An 18,821-nucleotide genomic window follows, 5' to 3' on the forward strand; every position below is an offset into this window, starting at 1 on the left:
TTTACTCCCAGGCTCACCCAGCCTCCAAGACGAGCTCCTGGTTGCCACAGGCATCCCAGACACACAGGCGCCTTCTGTGGAGTCCTCTACTGTCATCACAGGGGACCACCCAGCACTTCCTGGGACACTCAGCCTCCTAGAGGAAATCTTGGCTGTTATGGCCATCTAGGACATGCCCTCATCTTCCCCAGGAGCCGCTGTGGAGGAGGAAGGAGTTGAAGAAATCCTGGAAGCACCCTTCAGTGAGGAGGATTACCAGGCCCTCCTCGACATGCTGCCAGGCTCCCCAGGCCCTCGGGCTTAGATGGAGAGGAAGGAAGGGGCACCTTCTCCCCTGAACCCCTTTCAGTTCTCTTTTCCTGGGATGCAGAGCCATGAAGCTCGTGGTGGGGGGCGGTTTGGGGTGGGGGTAGAAGAGAATACAGACAGGATGTCTAACAACAACTTTGGGGACAAACCCGAGAACTGGATCTTTGGAAAGCTGTGCCTCACCGCCCCCCCCCACCCCAAGAGGGACATCCCACCTGAAGCCTCAAAGAACCCAAGTATTGCAGTGATCAAGAGGGTGCCTAAGAGGGGACATGCCATGGAGCCAATAAAGAAACCCCCTGCCCCACACAGGTTCTTTTGGTCTGGCTCCTCTGTTTTCTGGTCCAATTTTTTCAGCAGTCCACACAGGAGAACTCCTTCCCTATGCCAGGGGCAGCAGAGGGAGGGGGAGAGGGAGAGGGAGACAGGGGAGTGGGGAGGTGGAAGTTTGGGAGATGCAGGTGGGAGGGGCCCAGTGGGTGGAGGGAGAGGGTGGGAGTGAAGGGAGAGAGTGGGAGTGAAGGGAGAGAGTTTGGGAAGGCTGAGTGGGAGAAGGAGGGAGGGAGAGAGGAAAGGGAAACAGGAAGATTTGGGGACAGGGGGAGGGAGAGGGTTGTTGGGGGAGTGGGGCCTGAGCCTGCTTCTGGGACTCAGCTTCAAGCCACCTGCAAACCCTGCAGGTATCCTTAAAGTGCTGCATCAAGGACACATTTCCCCTGGTTTCAAGATGCCTGTTCAGGGCGGGTTTCTCATGGTCAGATCCTCTGAGCCAGCAGTAGGGACCTACCCACACAACCGCTTTCACGACCATAATCCATGCCCATGTGAACACACATGCCCAGTATATCTGCAAAAGCCAATCATCTCCGTGTCTCTCTCTGACCCACGGAGTATAGTGACTGAGCTCACCCTGCCTCCAACATCCTCCCGTCACCCACAGACATATAGACGTTATGTATTTGCAAACCCATTCCTAAATTTATAGACCCAGTGGTTTTGAAGTACATTCAAAACCCTGCCTGTTCTCATGTGAACCCCATGGTAGGGTTTAGAAGCTTTGGTGGCCAAAGAATACATTGCTAACGATGGCTATGGGTGTGGTGTTGTGGTTTATTCAAGCCACGTTCCCTCTCTACCCCCTCCCCAGGATAGAGCCAGGGCAAAAGGTCTATTCCCGGCTTCACTTTGCGCACGAGCACATGCACCTGCACACACACGAACACATGCACACCATCCTGTCAGCTGGACTGCAACTCCATGGACTAGTTCTAGAGGCCAGATGGTAGTTTTCTCCCTTTTGCAGCAGATCTTCCCAATGCAGGAACTGAACCGGTGTCCTGCATTGCAGGTGGATCTTTTACAACTGAGCTATCAGGGAAGACCTGAGCACTGGCAAGCCAATTTCAAGGCCATGCCACCAGGAGAGGAAAGGCTACCTGATCTCCAGGTCATCTGCCAGCCACCCCCCAGTTCCCCCTCCATCCCAGCCAACGGAGCATCCCGACGAGAATGAGGCATATGTCAGAGGAAGGAGCCCCAGTGAAGGCACAGTCCTCCGAGGACTGGCTTCTTTCCCTTGGCATCTGTGTCCTCCACCACCTCCTCCCCAGGTAGAGTTCTCTGAGCCTAGTGCTCTCCTGCTGTCATGGCCCCTTGGCAGCCTAGGTTAGGGGCCATCCTGCCGCCTGCACAGCCTGAGACACACATCCCGTGGTGGCCCGAGTGACCCTATGGTGAAGGCACAGTGCCTCTGCTAGAGCCACAGCCCCAGTCCAGCAAATTTCCAAACTTGACAAGCCTCTTAGTTGCGCTCTTGGTGGCCACAGGTGTCCCAGACAAGCAGGCACTTTTCCTGGGGGCTACTGCAGATATGCAAGAGCACACCCTGTTCTCCCAGGCGCGCCCAGCTTCCTAGACTAGCTCTTAGTGCCAATGGGCATCCTTGACATGATGGGGCCTTCCCTGGGGCCCTCTGCAGATGCACGAGCACACCTCGCCCTCTCAGACTCACCCAGCCTCCAAGACAAGCTCCCAGCTGCTGAGCATCCCGGGCTTGCTGGATCCTTTCCTGGGGTCCTTGACTGTCCTCACAGGGGGCCATCCAGCCCTCCCCGGGTCACCCAGCCTCCTAGAGGAAATCATGGCTGCCAAGTCCATCAAGGACATACCCTGGTCTTACCTGGGGGCCGCTGTGGAGGAAGGAGTTGAGGCATTCCTGGAAGTACCCTTCAGTGAGGATGAGTACCAGGCCCTCCTTAACATGCTGCCAGGCTTCCCAGGCCCTCAGGCTTAGGAGAGGAAAGAAGGGGCAGCTTCTCCCCCGAGCCACTTTCAGGTCTCCTTTCCTGGGATGTGGAACCATGGAGGTTGGGGAGGGGGGCGATTTTGGTTGGGCGGGAAGAGAGAATACAGATGGCATGTCTACCAATAACTTTGGGGACAAACAAAAGAGCTGGAACTTTGGGAAGCATGGGCCCCCCGAGAGGGTGAGGAGGAAGTAGGGAGTCATCTGAAAAGGAATTCAGAATAATGATAATAAAAATGATCGAAAATCTTGAAAACAAAATGGAGTTACAGATAAATAGCCTGGAGACAAGGATTGAGAAGATGTAAGAAATGTTTAACAAGGATCTAGAAGAAGTAAGAAAGAGTCAATATATCATGAATAATGCAATAAATGTGATCAAAAACACTCTGGAGGGAACCAACAGTAGAATAACGGAGGCAGAGGATAGGATAAGTGAGGTATAAGATATCATGGTGAAAATAAATGAAGCAGAAAGGAAAAAAGAAAAAAAAAGAATTAAAAGAAGTGAGGAAAACCTCAGGGACCTCTGGGACAATATCAAACACCCCAACATTCAAACCATAGGATTCCCAGAAGAAGACAAAAAGAAAGGCCATGAGAAAATACTTGAGGAGATAATAGTTGAAAACTTCCCTAAAATGAGAAAGGAAATAGTCACCCAAGTTCAAGAAACCCAGAGAGTACCAAATAGGATAAACCCAAGGCAAAACACCACAAGACAAATAATAATCAAAATAACAAAAATCAAATATAAAGAACAAATATTAACGGCAGGAAGGGAAAAACAACAAATAGCACACAAGGGGATTCCCATAAGGATAACAGCTGATCTTTCAATAGAAACTCCTCAGGCCAGAAGGGATTGGTAGGACATACTTAAAGTGATGAAAGAGAAAAACCTACAACCGAGATTACTGTACCCAGCAAGGATTTCATTCAAATATGAAGAAGAAATCAAAAGCTTTACAGACAAGCAAAAATAACAGAATTCTGCACCACCAAACCAGCTCTTCAACAAATGCTAAAGGATCTTCTCTAGACAGGAAACATAGAAAAGGTGTATAAACTTGAAACCAAAAACAATAAAGGAAATAGCAATGGGATCATACTTATCAATAATTATCTTAAATGTAAATGGGTTGGATGCCCCAACCAAAAGACAAAGACTGGCTGAAAGGATACAAAAACAAGACCCCTATACATTCTGTCTACAAGAGACCCACCTCAAAACAAGAGACACACAGACTGAAAATTAGGGCTGGAAAAAGATATTTCACACAAATGGAGACTAAAAGAAAGCAAGAGTAGCAATACTCATATCAGATAAAATAAAGGCTTTGAAATAAAGGCTATGAAAAGAGACAAATAAGGACACTACATAATAATCAAAACATCTATCCAAGAAGATAATATAACAATTATATATATATATATACCAACATAGGATCACCGCAATATGGCAAATGCTGACAAGTATGAAAGGGGAAATTAGCAATAACACAATAATAGTAGGAAACGTTAATACCCAACTCACACCTATGGATAGATCAACTAAACAGAAAATTAACAAGGAAGACAAGCTTTAAATGATAAAATGGACCAGTTAGAACTAATTGATATTTATAGGACATTTCACCCCAAAACAATGAATTTCACCTTTTTTTCAAGCACACACGGAACCTTCTCCAGGATTGATCACATCCTGGGTCAAAAATCTAGCCTTGGTAAATTAAAAAAAAAAAATTGAAATCACTTTAAGTATCTTTTCTGATCACAATGCAGTAAGATTAGATATAAATTAGAGGAAAAAATTATTAAAATGTCCAACATATAGAGGCTAAACAACATACTTCTGAATAACCAACAAATCAGAGATGAAATCAAAAAAGAAATCAAAATATGCATAGAAAGGAATGAAGATGGAAACACAACAACCCAAAACCCATGGGACACTATAAAAGCAGTGCTAAGGGGAAGGTTCATAGCAATACAGGCTTACCTCAAGAAATAAGAAAAAATTCAAACAAAAAGCCTAACTCTACACCTAAAGTAACTAGAAAAGGAAATGAAGAACCCCAGGGCTAAGTAGAAGGAAAGTAATTTTTAAAATTAGGATAGAAATAAATGCAAAAGAAACAAAAGAGACCTTAGCAAAAATCACCAAAACTAGAAGCTGGTTCTTTGAAAAAATAAATAAAATTGACAAACCAGACTCATCAAGAAACAAATGAAGTAAAATCAAATCAACAAAAATAGAAATGAAAATGGAAAAGTCACAACAGACAACCCAGAAATACAAAGGATCATAAGAGACTACTATAAGCAACTATATGCCAACAAAAAGGACAACTTGGAAGAAATAGACAAATTATTACAAAAGTACAACTTTCCAAAACTGAACCAGGAAGAAATAGAAAATCTTAACAGACCCATCACAAGCAGAGAAATCAAAACTAATCAGAAATCTTCTAGCAAACAAAAGCTCAGTACCAGATGGCTTCACAGCTGAATTATACCAAAAATTTAGAGAAGAGCTAACACCTATCCTACTCAAACTCTTCCAGAAAATTGCAGAGGAAGATAAACTTCCAAACTCATTCTAAGAGGCCACCATCACCCTAATACCAAAACCTGACAAAGATGCCACAAAAAAAAAAAGGAAAGAAAACTATAAGCCAATATCACTGTTGATCATACGTGCAAAAATCCTTAACAAAATCCTAGCAAACAGATCCAACAACATATTAAAAATATAATACATCATGACCAAGTGGGCTTTATACCAGGGATGCAAGGATTCTTTAATATCCACAAATCAATCCATGTAATACACAACATTAACAAATTGAAAGATTAAAACTATATGATTATCTCAATAGATGCAGAGAAAGCCTTTGACAAAATTCAATTCCCATTTATGATAAAAAATCTCCAGAAAGCAGGAATAGAAGGAACATACCTCAACATAATAAAAGCTACATATGACAAATCCACAGTAAACATTATCCTCAATGATGAAAAATTGAAAGCATTTCCTCTAAAGTCAGGTACATGCAAGGGTGCCTGCTCTCACCGCTACTATTCAATATAGTTTTGGAAGTTTTGGCCACAGCAATCAGAGCAGAAAAAGAAATAAAAGGAATCAAGATTAGAAAAGAAGAATTAAAACTCTCACTGTTTGTAGATGACATGATTCTCTATATAGAAAACCCTAAAGTCTCCACCAGAAAATTACTAGAGCTAATCAATGAATATAGTAAAGTTTCAGGATATAAAATCAACAGACACAAATCTCTTGTATTCCTATACACTAACAATGAGAAAATAGAGAAATTAAGGGAACAATGCCATTCACCATTGCAATGACAAGAATAAGATACTTAATAATAAATATACCTAAGGAAACAAAAGCCCTATATATACAAAGCTATAAAACAGTGATGAACAAATAAAAGAGGACAGAAATAGATGGAGAAAAATACCATGTTCATGGACTGGAAGAATCAATATAATGAAAATGAGTATACTACTGAAAGCAATCTATAGATTCAATGCAATCCCTATCAAGCTACCAACGGTATTTTTCAGAAAACTAGAACAAATAATTTCACAATTTGTATGGAAATACAAAAAACAAACAAACAAACAAAAAAACTCAAATAGCCAAAGCAATCTTGAGAAAGAAGAATGGAACTGGAGGAATCAACCTGCCTGACTTCAGGCTATACTACAAAGCCACAGTCATCAAGACAGTATGGTACTGGCACAAAGACAGAAATATAGATTAATGGAACATAATAGAAAGCCCAGAGATAAATCCACGCATCTATGGACACCTTATCTTTGACAAAGGAAGCAAGAATACACAATGGAGAAAAGACAATCTCTTTAACAAGTGCTGCTGGGAAAGCTGGTCAACCACTTGTAAAAGAATGAAAGTAGAACCCTTCCTAACACCATACACAAAAATAAACTCAAAATGAACTAAAGATCTAAACATAAGACCAGAAGCTATAAAAGGTCTAGAGGAGAACATAGGCAAAACCCTCTCTGACATAAATCACAAAAGAATCCTCTATGACCCACTTCCCAGAGTAATGGAAATAAAAGCAAAAATAAACAAATGGGACCTAATTAAAATTAAAAGCTTTTGCACAGTGAAGGAAACTATAAGCAAGGTGAAAATATAACCTTCAGAATGGGAGAAAATAATAGCAAACAAAGCAACTGACAAAGAATTAATCTCAAAAATATACAAGCAACACCTGCAGCTTAATTCCAGAAAAATAAATGACCAAATCAAAAAATGGGCCAAAGAACTAAATAGACATTTCTCCAAAGAAGACACACACATGGCTAACAAACACATGAAAAGATGCTCAACATCACTCATTATCAGAGAAATGCAAATCAAAACCACAATGAGGTACCATCTCATGCCAGTCAGAATGGCTGCTATCCAAAAGTCTACAAGCAATAAATGCTGGGGAGGGTGTGGAGAAAAGGGAATCTTCTTACACTGTTGGTGGGCATGCAAACTAGTACAGCCACTATGGAGAACAGTGTGGAGATTCCTTAAAAAACTTTAAATAGAACTTCTATATGACCCAGAAATCCCACTGCTGTGCATACACACCAAGGAAACTAGAATTGAAAGAGATACATGTACCACAATGCTCATCACAGCACTGTTTATAATAGCCAGGACATGGAAGCAACCTAGATGTCCATCAGCAGACGAATGGATAAGAAAGCTGTGGTACATATACCCAGTGCATTATTACTCAGCCATTAAAAAGAATACATTTGAATTAGTTCTAATGAGGTGGATGAAACTGGAGCCTATTATACAGAGTGAAGTGAATCAGAACGAAAAATACCAATACAGTATACTAATGGATATATACAGAATTTAGAAAGATGGTTATGGTGATTTGATATGTGAGACAGCAAAAGAGACACAAATGTATAGAACAGTCTTTTGTACTCTGTGGGAGAGGGCGAGGGTGGGATGATTCGAGACAATAGCATTGCAATAAGTATATTATATGTGAAACAGATCGCCAGTCCTGGTTTGAAGAATGAGACAGGGTGCTCAGGGCTGGTGCACTGGGATGACCCTGAGGGATGGGATGCGGAAGGAGGTGGGAGGGGGATTCATAATGGGAAACACATGTACACCCATTGTTGATTCATGTCAATGTGTGGCAAAACCCACTACAATATTGTAAAATAATTAGCATCCATTTAAAATAAATACATTTTTTTAAAATAATTAAAAAAGAAGATACACTGATGGGAAATAAGTACATAAAAATTGTTCAACACCATTAATCATTAGGAAAATGAAAATTAAAGCTACACTGAACTATCACTACATAATAATTAAAATGGCTAATTAAAAAATCCTGACAACTCCAAATGCTGATTAAGAGGCAGAAACAACTAGAACTCTAATGCATGTCTGGTGAGAACACACTGGAAAATATTTTGGCTTGGTAACATTTTAATGAAATTAAACATATACTTTTCATAGTATTTAGTAATGTCACTCCAAGGAATCAAAGAGAAATAAAAATTAATCTTTGCAGAAAAATTTGTGTGCAATTATTGTGCTTACTTGGCTTTGTAATATAAACGTTAATAGGAATGGTGAGAGTGGATATTCTTGCCTTTTTGTTTGTAGTCTTGACTTTACACAACCTTGTCTTAATTACTATACCCTTGTAATAATTCTTAATACACTGTAAAAAGCTATGTTTTCTTTTCTATCACAATCCATGGCTCCACTTGGCTCTTTCTATTTCTATATTAATTTTATACTCAATTTGTGAAGTTCTACCCAAAATATGAAGAATCATAATTGGAATTACATAAATTAACTTAGTAAGAATAAAATTTATATATCATTGCAAATTCCGATACATAAATTTGGACTTTCTCTCCAATAATTCTAGCCTTTATTGACTCTGTAACAAAATTTTATAATTTCCCCTGCATAGATCTTTTATATCTTTTGTCATGTTCTGCTAGGTATTTGTTTCTATGCTGCTGTATAATTAGCATGTTTTCTTTTTTTGAAAGGAAAGAGAAAATAATATTTCTGATTTATTTTTAAAATTTGGTTATCAAGGCACAGCAAAATTGTGCTTATATGACAATCTCTTCACAATATCTCTCAGTATATTAACAAGAAAACTAAATCTTTGAGATCTAATTGACATACAAAATTATATTTGTTTCAAGTATATAACATAATGATTTGATATTTGTTATATATTGTGAAATGATGATCATAAGTTGAGATAACATCCAGCCGTGTTTTTGATCTTAAGGGAAGGGCATTCAGTCTTTTAACATTAAGTAGAGAGGTAGCTGTAGGATTTTCACAGATGCCCTTTATTGTGTTAACGAAATTATATTTCCCATTTTGCTGAAAATGATAAATGCTGAATTTTGTCAAATTCTTCTTACACAACAATTGAGATGATCATATGATTTCCTTCTCTAGTGTTCTGATCTGGGAAACAGTATTGATTCATTTTTAAATGTTGGATCAGCCTTGTATTTCTAGCATAAACTCCACTTGGTTATTATGTGTTATCCTTTTAAATATACCTTTAGATTGAATTTACTTATATTTTATTGATAATTTTAGCATTTATTCTCATGGGAAATGTCCTGAGGTTTTCTTTTCTTATAATATCTTTGTTTGGACCTGGTTCCTGGTAATACTGATTTCATAACTGAGCTGGAAAGTGTTCTCTCCTCTTCTGTTTTCCAGTAGAGCTTGGGCATGACTGACATTTATTCTCTAAATGTTTGGTTGATTTTGTAAATGAAATTACCTAGGCCTGATTTTCCTTTGTTGGCTGTACTGTATTGTGCTTTTGATGAGGATTTGGAGCTTTAGAATTGACCAACCTCAAATTCATGTGTAACTATTCATTTCTCCCTATATTCTCTTTGAATCTCAGTTTCTTCATCTGTAAAATGGGTCCTTGTGAGATGAAATAATGATATACATCAGTTGATTATCACTGTGCTATACTACATTTGTATATGTTAACTTCTTCATATTTTAGTATTATAGTACTTACTACTTTTACAGATAAGAAAACTATTACAAACAGAAATTAAATAACTTCCCCAGGGCTACTCAGGTAGCACATAATGAGGCCAGGATTTGAATTGAGCCTGTCTGGTTCCACAGTCCTTGCCTTTAATCACTAAGAGACACTCATTACAATAATTGCTAACTCATTGTTGAGTATTTTTGAGTAATATATGTAAGAACTAAATCTGTGCTAGTTCAAGGTTGGTGTTTAGTAAACTGGTATGTGAAGAACTGACTCATTTGAAAAGATTGAAGGCAGGAAAGATTGAAGGCAGAAAGAGAAGGGGATGACAGAGGATGAGATGGTTGGATGACATCACTGACTCAATGGATATGAGTTTGAGTAAACTCTGGGAGTTGGTGGTGGACAGGGAAGCCTAGCATGCTACAGTCCATAGGGTCATAAAGAGTCATGACTGAGTGATTAAACTGAACTGATTGCTATTCATAAGACAAATTAATATTACTTTGAACAAAGTCAAGTACTTCAAAATATTTTCAACCTGTCAAAGACATTTTATTATAGGCAATCAAGTACATTGTATTGAAAATTTATCACGGTGAAATTCCATACATATTTAGTGCACTTTAAAAAGTGATATTGTGAACATCGGAACTTAATAGGAATAGCAACATGAATTTTTGCCCTAGTTCAACTCTGCCTTTTTGTGTAATTCTAGTAATTAAACTTCTTGAGAAGTTTGCAAATCCTTAGAATAATAAAAGGAACAGTAACTGTTTCTACCACTTTGGTCTTAGTTGTTGATTGGCTTAAAAAGAGAAATATTTGATCCACGTCAATGTATGGCAAAACCACTGCTGCTGCTGCTGCTCCTGCTGCTGCATCGCTTCAGTCGTGTCCGACTCTGTGTGACCCCATAGACGGCAGCCCACCAGGATCCCCCGTCCCTGGGATTCTCCAGGCAAGAACACTGGAGTGGGTTGCCACTTCCTTCTCCAATGCATGAAAGTGAAAAGTGAAAGTGAAGTTGCTCAGTCATGTCCGACTCTTCGCGACCCCATGGACTGCAGCCTACCAGGCTCCTTCGCCCATGGGATTTTCCAGGCAAGAGTACTGCAGTGGGGTGCCATTGCCTTCTCCGGCAAAACCACTACAATATTGTAAAGCAATTAGTCTCCAGTTAAAATAAATTTATATATTAAAAAGGGAAAAAAGAAGTATTTAAAGGTTCTTGGAAGAATTTAGCTAGGAATAATGTTAAATATAGAAATTTAGTGTTATGGCTTAAAAATTAGAATCATTTATATTAACATTGAGTATATTATTACATAAATATTTTGATTTGACTATGAACAATGTATTTACTATGACTTCATACAAAGAGACGCCATTAATGTCAGGTTTTCGGATCTTCCTGGTGATTATTTAGGTTTAGCATATTTACTTATTTATTTTAGCCCATGAGATGATGACTACCATATGCCAAAATATTCAGTTCAGTTCAGCTCAGTTGTTGAGTCGTGTCCAACTCTCTGTGACCCCATGAACCTCAGCACGCCAGGCCTCCCTGTCCATCACCAACTCTGAAGGCTTACCCAAACTCATGTCCATTGAATCAGTCATGCCATCCAACCATCTCATCTGCCATCCCCCTCTCCTCCTGCCCTCAATCTTTCCCAGCATCAGGGTCTTTTCAAATGAGTCAGCTCTTTGCGTTAGGTGGCCAAAGGATTGGAGTTTCAGCTTCAACATCAGTCTCTCAAATGAACACTCAGGACTGATCTCCTTTAGGATGGACTGGTTGGATCTCCTTGTAGTACAAGGGATTCTCACGAATGTTCTCCAACACCACAGATCAAAAGCATCAATTCTTCAGCACCCAGCTTTCTTCACAGTCCAACTCTCACATCCATACATGATTACTGGAAAAACCATAGCCTTGATGAGATGGACCTTTGTTAGATATTACTTTGCTATCTAATATGCTATTTAATATGCTATCTAGGTTGGTCATACCTTTCTTTCCAAGGAGTAAGCGTCTTTTAATTTCATGGCTGCAATCACCATCTACAGTGATTTTGGAGACCCCTAAAATAAAGTCAGACACTGTTCCCATTGTTTCCCCATCTATTTCCCATGAAGTGATGGGACCAGATGCCATGATCTTAGTGTTTTGAATGTTGAGCTTTAAGCCAACTTTTTCACCCTTCTCTTTCACTTTCATCAAGAGGCTTTTTAGTTCCTCTTCACTTTCTGCCATAAGGGTGGTGTCATTTGCATATCTGAGGTTATTGATATTTCTCCCAGCAATCTTGATTCCAGCTTGTGCTTCCTCTAGCCCAGCGTTTCTCATGATGTACTCTGCATATAAGTTAAATAAGCAGGATGACAATATACAGCCTTGACATACTCCTTTTCCTATTTGGAACCAGTGTGTTGTTCCATATCCAGTTCTAACTGTTGCTTCCTGACCTGCGTACATGTTTCTCAAGAGGCAGGTCAGGTGGTCTAGTATTCCCATCTCCTTAAGAATTTTCCACATTTTATAGTGATCCACACAGTCAAAGGTTTTGGCATAGTCAATAAAGCAGAAATAGATGTTTTTCTGCAACTCTCTTGCTTTTTCGATGATCCAGCTTATGCTGGCAGTTTGATCTCTGGTTCCTTTGCCTTTTCTAAAACCAGCTTGAACATCTAGAATTTCACAGTTCACGTATTGCTGAAGCCTGGCTTGGAGAATTTTCAGCACTTCCTTAATAGCGTGTGAGATGAGTGCAATTGTGCAGTAGTTTGAGCATTCTTTGGCATTGCCTTTCTTTGGGATTTAAATGAAAACTGACCTTTTCCAGTCCTGTGGCCAAAACATTAGGTTCACTTTATTTATTTGAAAATTGTAAAGAATAATCTAAAAAGTAGAATCACAAGTTCAGTATGTACTTTGTCCTATCTTTCAGTCAGCAAGACATTTTAATATTTTTACTGAGAAATTTCATTATGTCAATGCATATAGCATAATTGCATAATGTATATGCACCATTAATGAAAGCTGGGAATGGTTCAGAATATTGTACTTGGGCATTTTGACAGGGAAAGACAAGAAAAACTTTCTCTAGTGAATTGTAATAGTTTTTGTTGTTGTTGTTGTTGTTATTTTGTGTTCTGCAGAATGTTAAAAGCTAAGGAGCAGTGCTAATTCTGGGAAACTATATTAAAATTGCTTTTTTAAAAAATGTAGCTGACTTTGGTCTGGAAAAGCAAAAACAAGAAAGCAGTAGACTTAACGTCTGTTGTGGGAACAATTCTGTATTCCTAGTAAGGACAACTATTTTATGGTTCTCAAACATCATTCTTAACTGGTTTGGGCTTTCATTTCTTTTTTGCTGTGCAAAGGAAAGACATTTACCTCTGATAAGTTTTATTCAATTAGCCAGGTAATACACATGTGTAGAATCGTGCCATTACATATTTAAAATAACCAACTATCTTTCCTTTACCATAGCTCTGCCACTCAATTACTTGTAATTGAAATGATCCTCAGCACACAACAGGTGTACAAAACTTGTTGAATGAATCTGTGAATGAACTAGTAGACTTGGTTTGCAACACAACACTTGGAACATTTAATTGCATCTATTATATATATGATACTTTTATGCTCTTTCCATCTCTAGATATTCAAGGTCAAGGAAAGGCTTTTTCAAGTCCTAATGCTTGTCCTGCTAAGTCACTTCAGTTGTACAGACTCTGTGTGACCCCATAGACAGAAGCCTACGAGGCTCCCCCCGTCCCTGGGATTCTCCAGGCAAGAACACTGGAGTGGGTGGCCATTTCCTTCTCCAATGCTTGTCCTAGCATCTGTCAAATAATAGGTTTAGAATAAATTGTATTATATGAATGAATAAATGATGACATATATACTTAGACACATATTTATAAAGTTGGTAGCTTCTTTGGTAAATGAGTGTTATTTTGATGAATTGAGACTCTTTCACAAGCTTTTAGGGTTCCTTTGCAATTTATTAATTATCATGAAGTGAGAATCTTCTTTTGCTAATCACATATCATTTGCCTGAATCTGTAAAACAGATGTGGTAGTCTGTAGATGCAGCAGATTTCAGGGAAATATTCTGAAACCTCATCAGGTCAAGCAATCAAGACACTTCCATCTTCCTTTTTAAAATCTAGTCTATTGCACAACAGAGCCTTGGGGATAGGGCTCAGAATAAATCTTTTCCAAGGAGGGTGGAAGTTGGAAATAACAGCCCTTTTTTACAAAGTCCTTTCATGCAAGAATATGCCAAGCAGTATTTTTGAGGGATGGATTTTCATTTATTTGGTTAGTGTTACTGAAAGTAGCTTCATGAGAAGATGCATAGATGGTGGACCAGTCTACGATTGTACCTTGAAAACTGAAGGTTTATCTGTGCACTTAATCTCTTAATAATAAGGATATGACTCAACTATTACATGTTGCTGGTAGAATAATTTTCTTTTTTTTCTATTCTAGTTTTTACTCTTTTTCAGAAATAATAAAAACTTAATCACAAAAGTGTTAAGTAATTATATATTCCTGAAAAGACTTGTTGGTCAAACTAAAAGTAAGCAGATTTATTCCCAAGACTGTGAATTAATACATTTAGAATTGCTAATATGATAATTTTGTGTGTATGTTGAGGTGGGGGGGAGGAACAAGGAGATCTGTACAGTATATAAGAAGAAATCTAAAACAGGACCATTATTTTGTCTTGTTAGCCCAAAGATAGATTCACATTTCCTTTTAATTTTTAAATTAACTATATAGTTAGGAAAGCTGAACCTCCTAATATGGTTAAGCTATTGTTTCACTTAAGAATATCACAACTATATGAACATAAAGCTCTTTTTCTTTTAAATTGCTTTAAAATTTTTACTTCTACTCCCTTATCCCACTTTCCTCTCTCCTGGTTGTTAGAAATGCCCCTTGTTTGATAGGTTTTACAATAAACTTAGGCTCACAAGCCATTTTTCTTAGTTTTTGATGTCTTCAAACTGAGCTCAGCGTCAAAAGAATTCAGTTTTAAATTACATTCCATTGCTTTTTTACTTTGGGTTTTTTCCAAAAGACAAGGATCTAAGTGAAATAGTTTATTTAGCAGGTGGTCCCATGAAATACTAGGAGGCTGGGGAGAGAATGAGACAGAGAAGAGAAAGTAGCCAGTAAGGAAGTATTAATAATCAGATCTGTAGATTATGATCTGGGATATAGTACATGAGATATTTCAGAGTGGTTCTATATGCCAGATTAAAGGTAGGAATTTTTGTTTTCTTTTCCCAGCCACAATTTGTTGAGGACTACTCCACTGACGTTTAGATACTCCTGGCCTCCTGGGGTGGGGGCTGGGAGGAAGCCCCCAGGTAGAGAGTCATATGTAATGTTAAGGATATGCACTGGAAATGTCTGTATAAACTCTTAAATTTTTATTGTTCCAAATTTAAGATTTTTCCTAATACATCATTTCACAAGTCCAGCTACTTTTGTATTTTAATATATCCTTCAGGTTTTCTCTGAGTTTGTGAATTGGACAAAAGTAAAACCAATATCTTTCACAGTCTCTGCCTTGATACTTGCACCTTCATGCCTATTCCCCTCCACATTCCGCAGTTGTTGTTTTTGTTCAGTTGCCAAGTCATATCTGATTCTTTGTGACCCCTGTGGATGGCAACATACCAGGCTTTCCTGTCCCTCACCATATCCTAAAGTCTTCCCAAGCTCGTGTCCATTGCATCAGTGATGCCATCCAACCATCTCATCCTCTGTCATCCCCTTCTCTTCCCGCCTTCAATCTTTCCCATCATCAGGGGCTTTTCCAGTCAATTCTTCACATCAGGTGGCCAAAGTATTGGAGTTTCAGCATCAACATCAGTCCTTCCGATGAACATTCAGGACTGATTTTCTTTAGGATGGACTGGTTGGCTCTCCCTGCAGTCCAAGGGACTCTCAAGAGTTTTCTGCAACAGCACAATTCAAAAGCATCAATTCTTTGGCGCTCAGCTTTCTTTATAGTCCAATGCTCACATCCATACATGACTACTGGAAATACCATAGTCTTGACTAGATGTACTTTTGTTGGCAAAGAAATGTCTCTGCTTTTTAATATGCTCTCTAGGTTGATCATAAATTTTCTTCCAAGGAGTAAGCGTCTTTTAATTTCATGGCTTCAGTCTCCATCCACAGTGATTTTGGAGCCCCCCAAAATAAAGTCTGTCACTGTTTCCCCATCTATTTGCCATGAAGTGATGAGACTGGATGCCATGATCTTAGTTTTCTGAGCTTTAAGCCAACTTTTTTACTGTCCTTCTTCACTTTCATCAAGAGACCCTTCAGTTCTTCTTTCCTTTCTGCCATAAAGATGATGTCATTTGCATATCTGAGATTATTGATATTTCTCCCAGCAATCTTGACTCCAGCTTGTGCTTCATCCAGCCCAGCATTTCTCATGATGTACTCTGCATAGAAGTTAAATAAGCAGGGTGACAATATGCAGCCTTTTGTACTCTTCCTATTTGGAACCAGTGTGTTGTTCCATGTCCAGTTCTAACTGTTGCTTCCTGACCTGCATACAGATTTCTCAAGAGACAGGTCAGGTGGTCTGATATTCACATCTCTTGAAGAATTTTCTACAGTTTGTGGTGACCCAATGAGTAGTCAAGGTTGATTTCCTTAAAGACTGACTGGTTTGATGTCGTTACTCCCCAAGGGACTCTCAGGAGTCTTCTCCTGCACCACAGTTCAAAATAATAAATTCTTTGTTGCTCTGGCTTCTTTATGGTCCAGCTCTCAAAACTGTATGTGACTACTGGGAAGACCACCGGTGGTGTGTAGGTTTGTCTAGGCTTTCCTGACAAGAAGCAGCCATCTTCTAATTCCATGGCTTGTAGTCACCATCTGCAGTAATTTTAGAGCCCCAAAAAAGGAAATATGTCACAGCTTATATCTTCTCTCCTTCTATTTTCCATGAAGTGATGGGACTGGATGCCCTGATCTTTGTTTTCTGAATATTTAGTTTTAAGCAGGTTTTTTCCACTCTCCTCCTTCACCCTCATCAAGAGGTTCTTTAGTTCCACTTCACCTTCTGCCATTAGAGTGGTGCCATTTACATATCTGAAGTTGTTGATAGTCTGTAATCTCTATGTAATTTTTATTAGCTCCTCTGAGCTAATTAATTTGACCTGGAATGCCTCATGCAAGCTTCCCTGAGTTTAATGAGCTTGATCTTCCCATATCAATTTGCTGTTTCTTTTTGCCTTTGTTTGCTCAGGTATTAATTTATTTAATAGAAGAAAGTTCTTTCTCAATGTTTACAGAAAGTGCCTCAGAGCATTCTTTATTCTGAATCTCAGCTGCTAGACAAGTGGTTGTGGGAACTGGATTGATTGTGATGGAATAGAATTATCATAAAATTTCTTTATATGATTGGATTCATTATTAGGCAGTTCTTTATTATCCTTTTCATGGAAAATACTCTCCAAATATAATCTTTGGTTCCTTTTTTAAATCTCTGTTTTACTCCAATTCCAGAGTCTAAAACTGTATAATTCCTTCAACTTCATTTTCAGAGCAGATTTTATTTTTTAATATAAATGTATTTATTTTAATTGGAAGGCTAATTACTTTACAATATTGTATTGTTTTGTCATACATCAACATGAATTCACCACGGGTGTACACGTGTTGAGTTTGAAACTCTGAGAATCATTTTAGGCTACTTCATGTGTGCGAGCATGCTAAACTGCTTCAATCGTCTCTGACTCTTTGCAACCTTATGGACTGTAGCCTGCCAGGCTCCTCTGTCAATGAGATTCTCTAAGCAAGAATAAGGGAATGGGTTGCCATGCCCTCCTGCAGGGATCTTCCCAACCGAGGGATCAATCCTGTGTCTCTTACTTCTCCTACATTGGCAGGCAGGTTCTTTACCACTAGCACCACTGGCTAGTTCTTCGTATAATATATATTTGGAATTTCTGGATAATAAACAAGTATGATCTCATAAAAACAGATAATTTGGACTAATCTTGGAATGGGAATTATTTTAGACTTTATTGCTTAGTGTAATCCCATTCATGTTATTACATTAAATAATTAAAAGCTGGCAAATTTTTCATTGGACGGATCAAAATAAATCTGTAGGAAAACCTGAACAAGTAGAGACACTTTGAAATCTGCCTAGCTTCTGACTGTTCTTTCCAAGGTCTTAAGGAATCTCTGAGCTCTGAGACTCCTAACTGGCATAAAATACTTCGGTAGCTTCAAAGTTTTGATAAAACAGGAAGCTCTGGTTTGAACCAAATAACCCAGTCCTAATAAAGACTCTAAAATTCTCACTTCTTACCACTGTGCCTGTATTAAACCATTGGTCTACTGACAAAAATGACAGGCTACAGGAATCAATATTGGTGGGGTGATATTAATGAAGCCACAAAAGATGCTTGCCTCACTTGCCCCATTTAAAATATAACCCAGTCCGAGTCCTCAATCAGGCTGCAGGTGGACAGCCCTGCTCCCTGCCTTTGCCACAGCATCCTGCTGTCCCTCCAGCCAGACTTCACTGCTCTTAGCTGCACCCTGTGTGTTCCCTGTGACCACAGGACTTTCACATGTGGTGCTCCCTCTGCCTGGGTTACTGCCTTTCCCATATGTCAGCTGGTAAGGCGATGGCACCCCACTCCAGTACTCTTGCCTTGAGAAACCCATGGATGGAGGAGCCTGGTAGGCTGCAGTCCATGGGGTCGCAAAGAGTCAGACACGACTGAGGGACTTCACTTTCACTTTTCACTTATTGGAGAAGGAAATGGCAACCCACTCCAGTACTCTTGCCTGGAGAATCCCAGGGACGAGGGATCATGGTGGGCTGCCATCTATGGGGTTGCACAGAGTCGGATTGACTGAAGCGACTTAACAGCAGCAGCAGCAAGCTCTTCTTACCCTTTACCTCTCAGCCAGAACACAGCCTCCTCAGGCAAACTCCCCCAAACAGGACAGGATGTCCCTGGCCTACACACACCATGCACTCATCCTTCACAAGGTGAACTTTTATATTTATTTTGTCATAGGCCACCATCCCCAGCACTGAGCCCAGAGTGTGGTT

The sequence above is a fragment of the Capricornis sumatraensis genome, chromosome 10 (assembly GCF_032405125.1).
Source record: "Capricornis sumatraensis isolate serow.1 chromosome 10, serow.2, whole genome shotgun sequence".
Taxonomy (NCBI): Eukaryota; Metazoa; Chordata; class Mammalia; order Artiodactyla; family Bovidae; genus Capricornis; species Capricornis sumatraensis.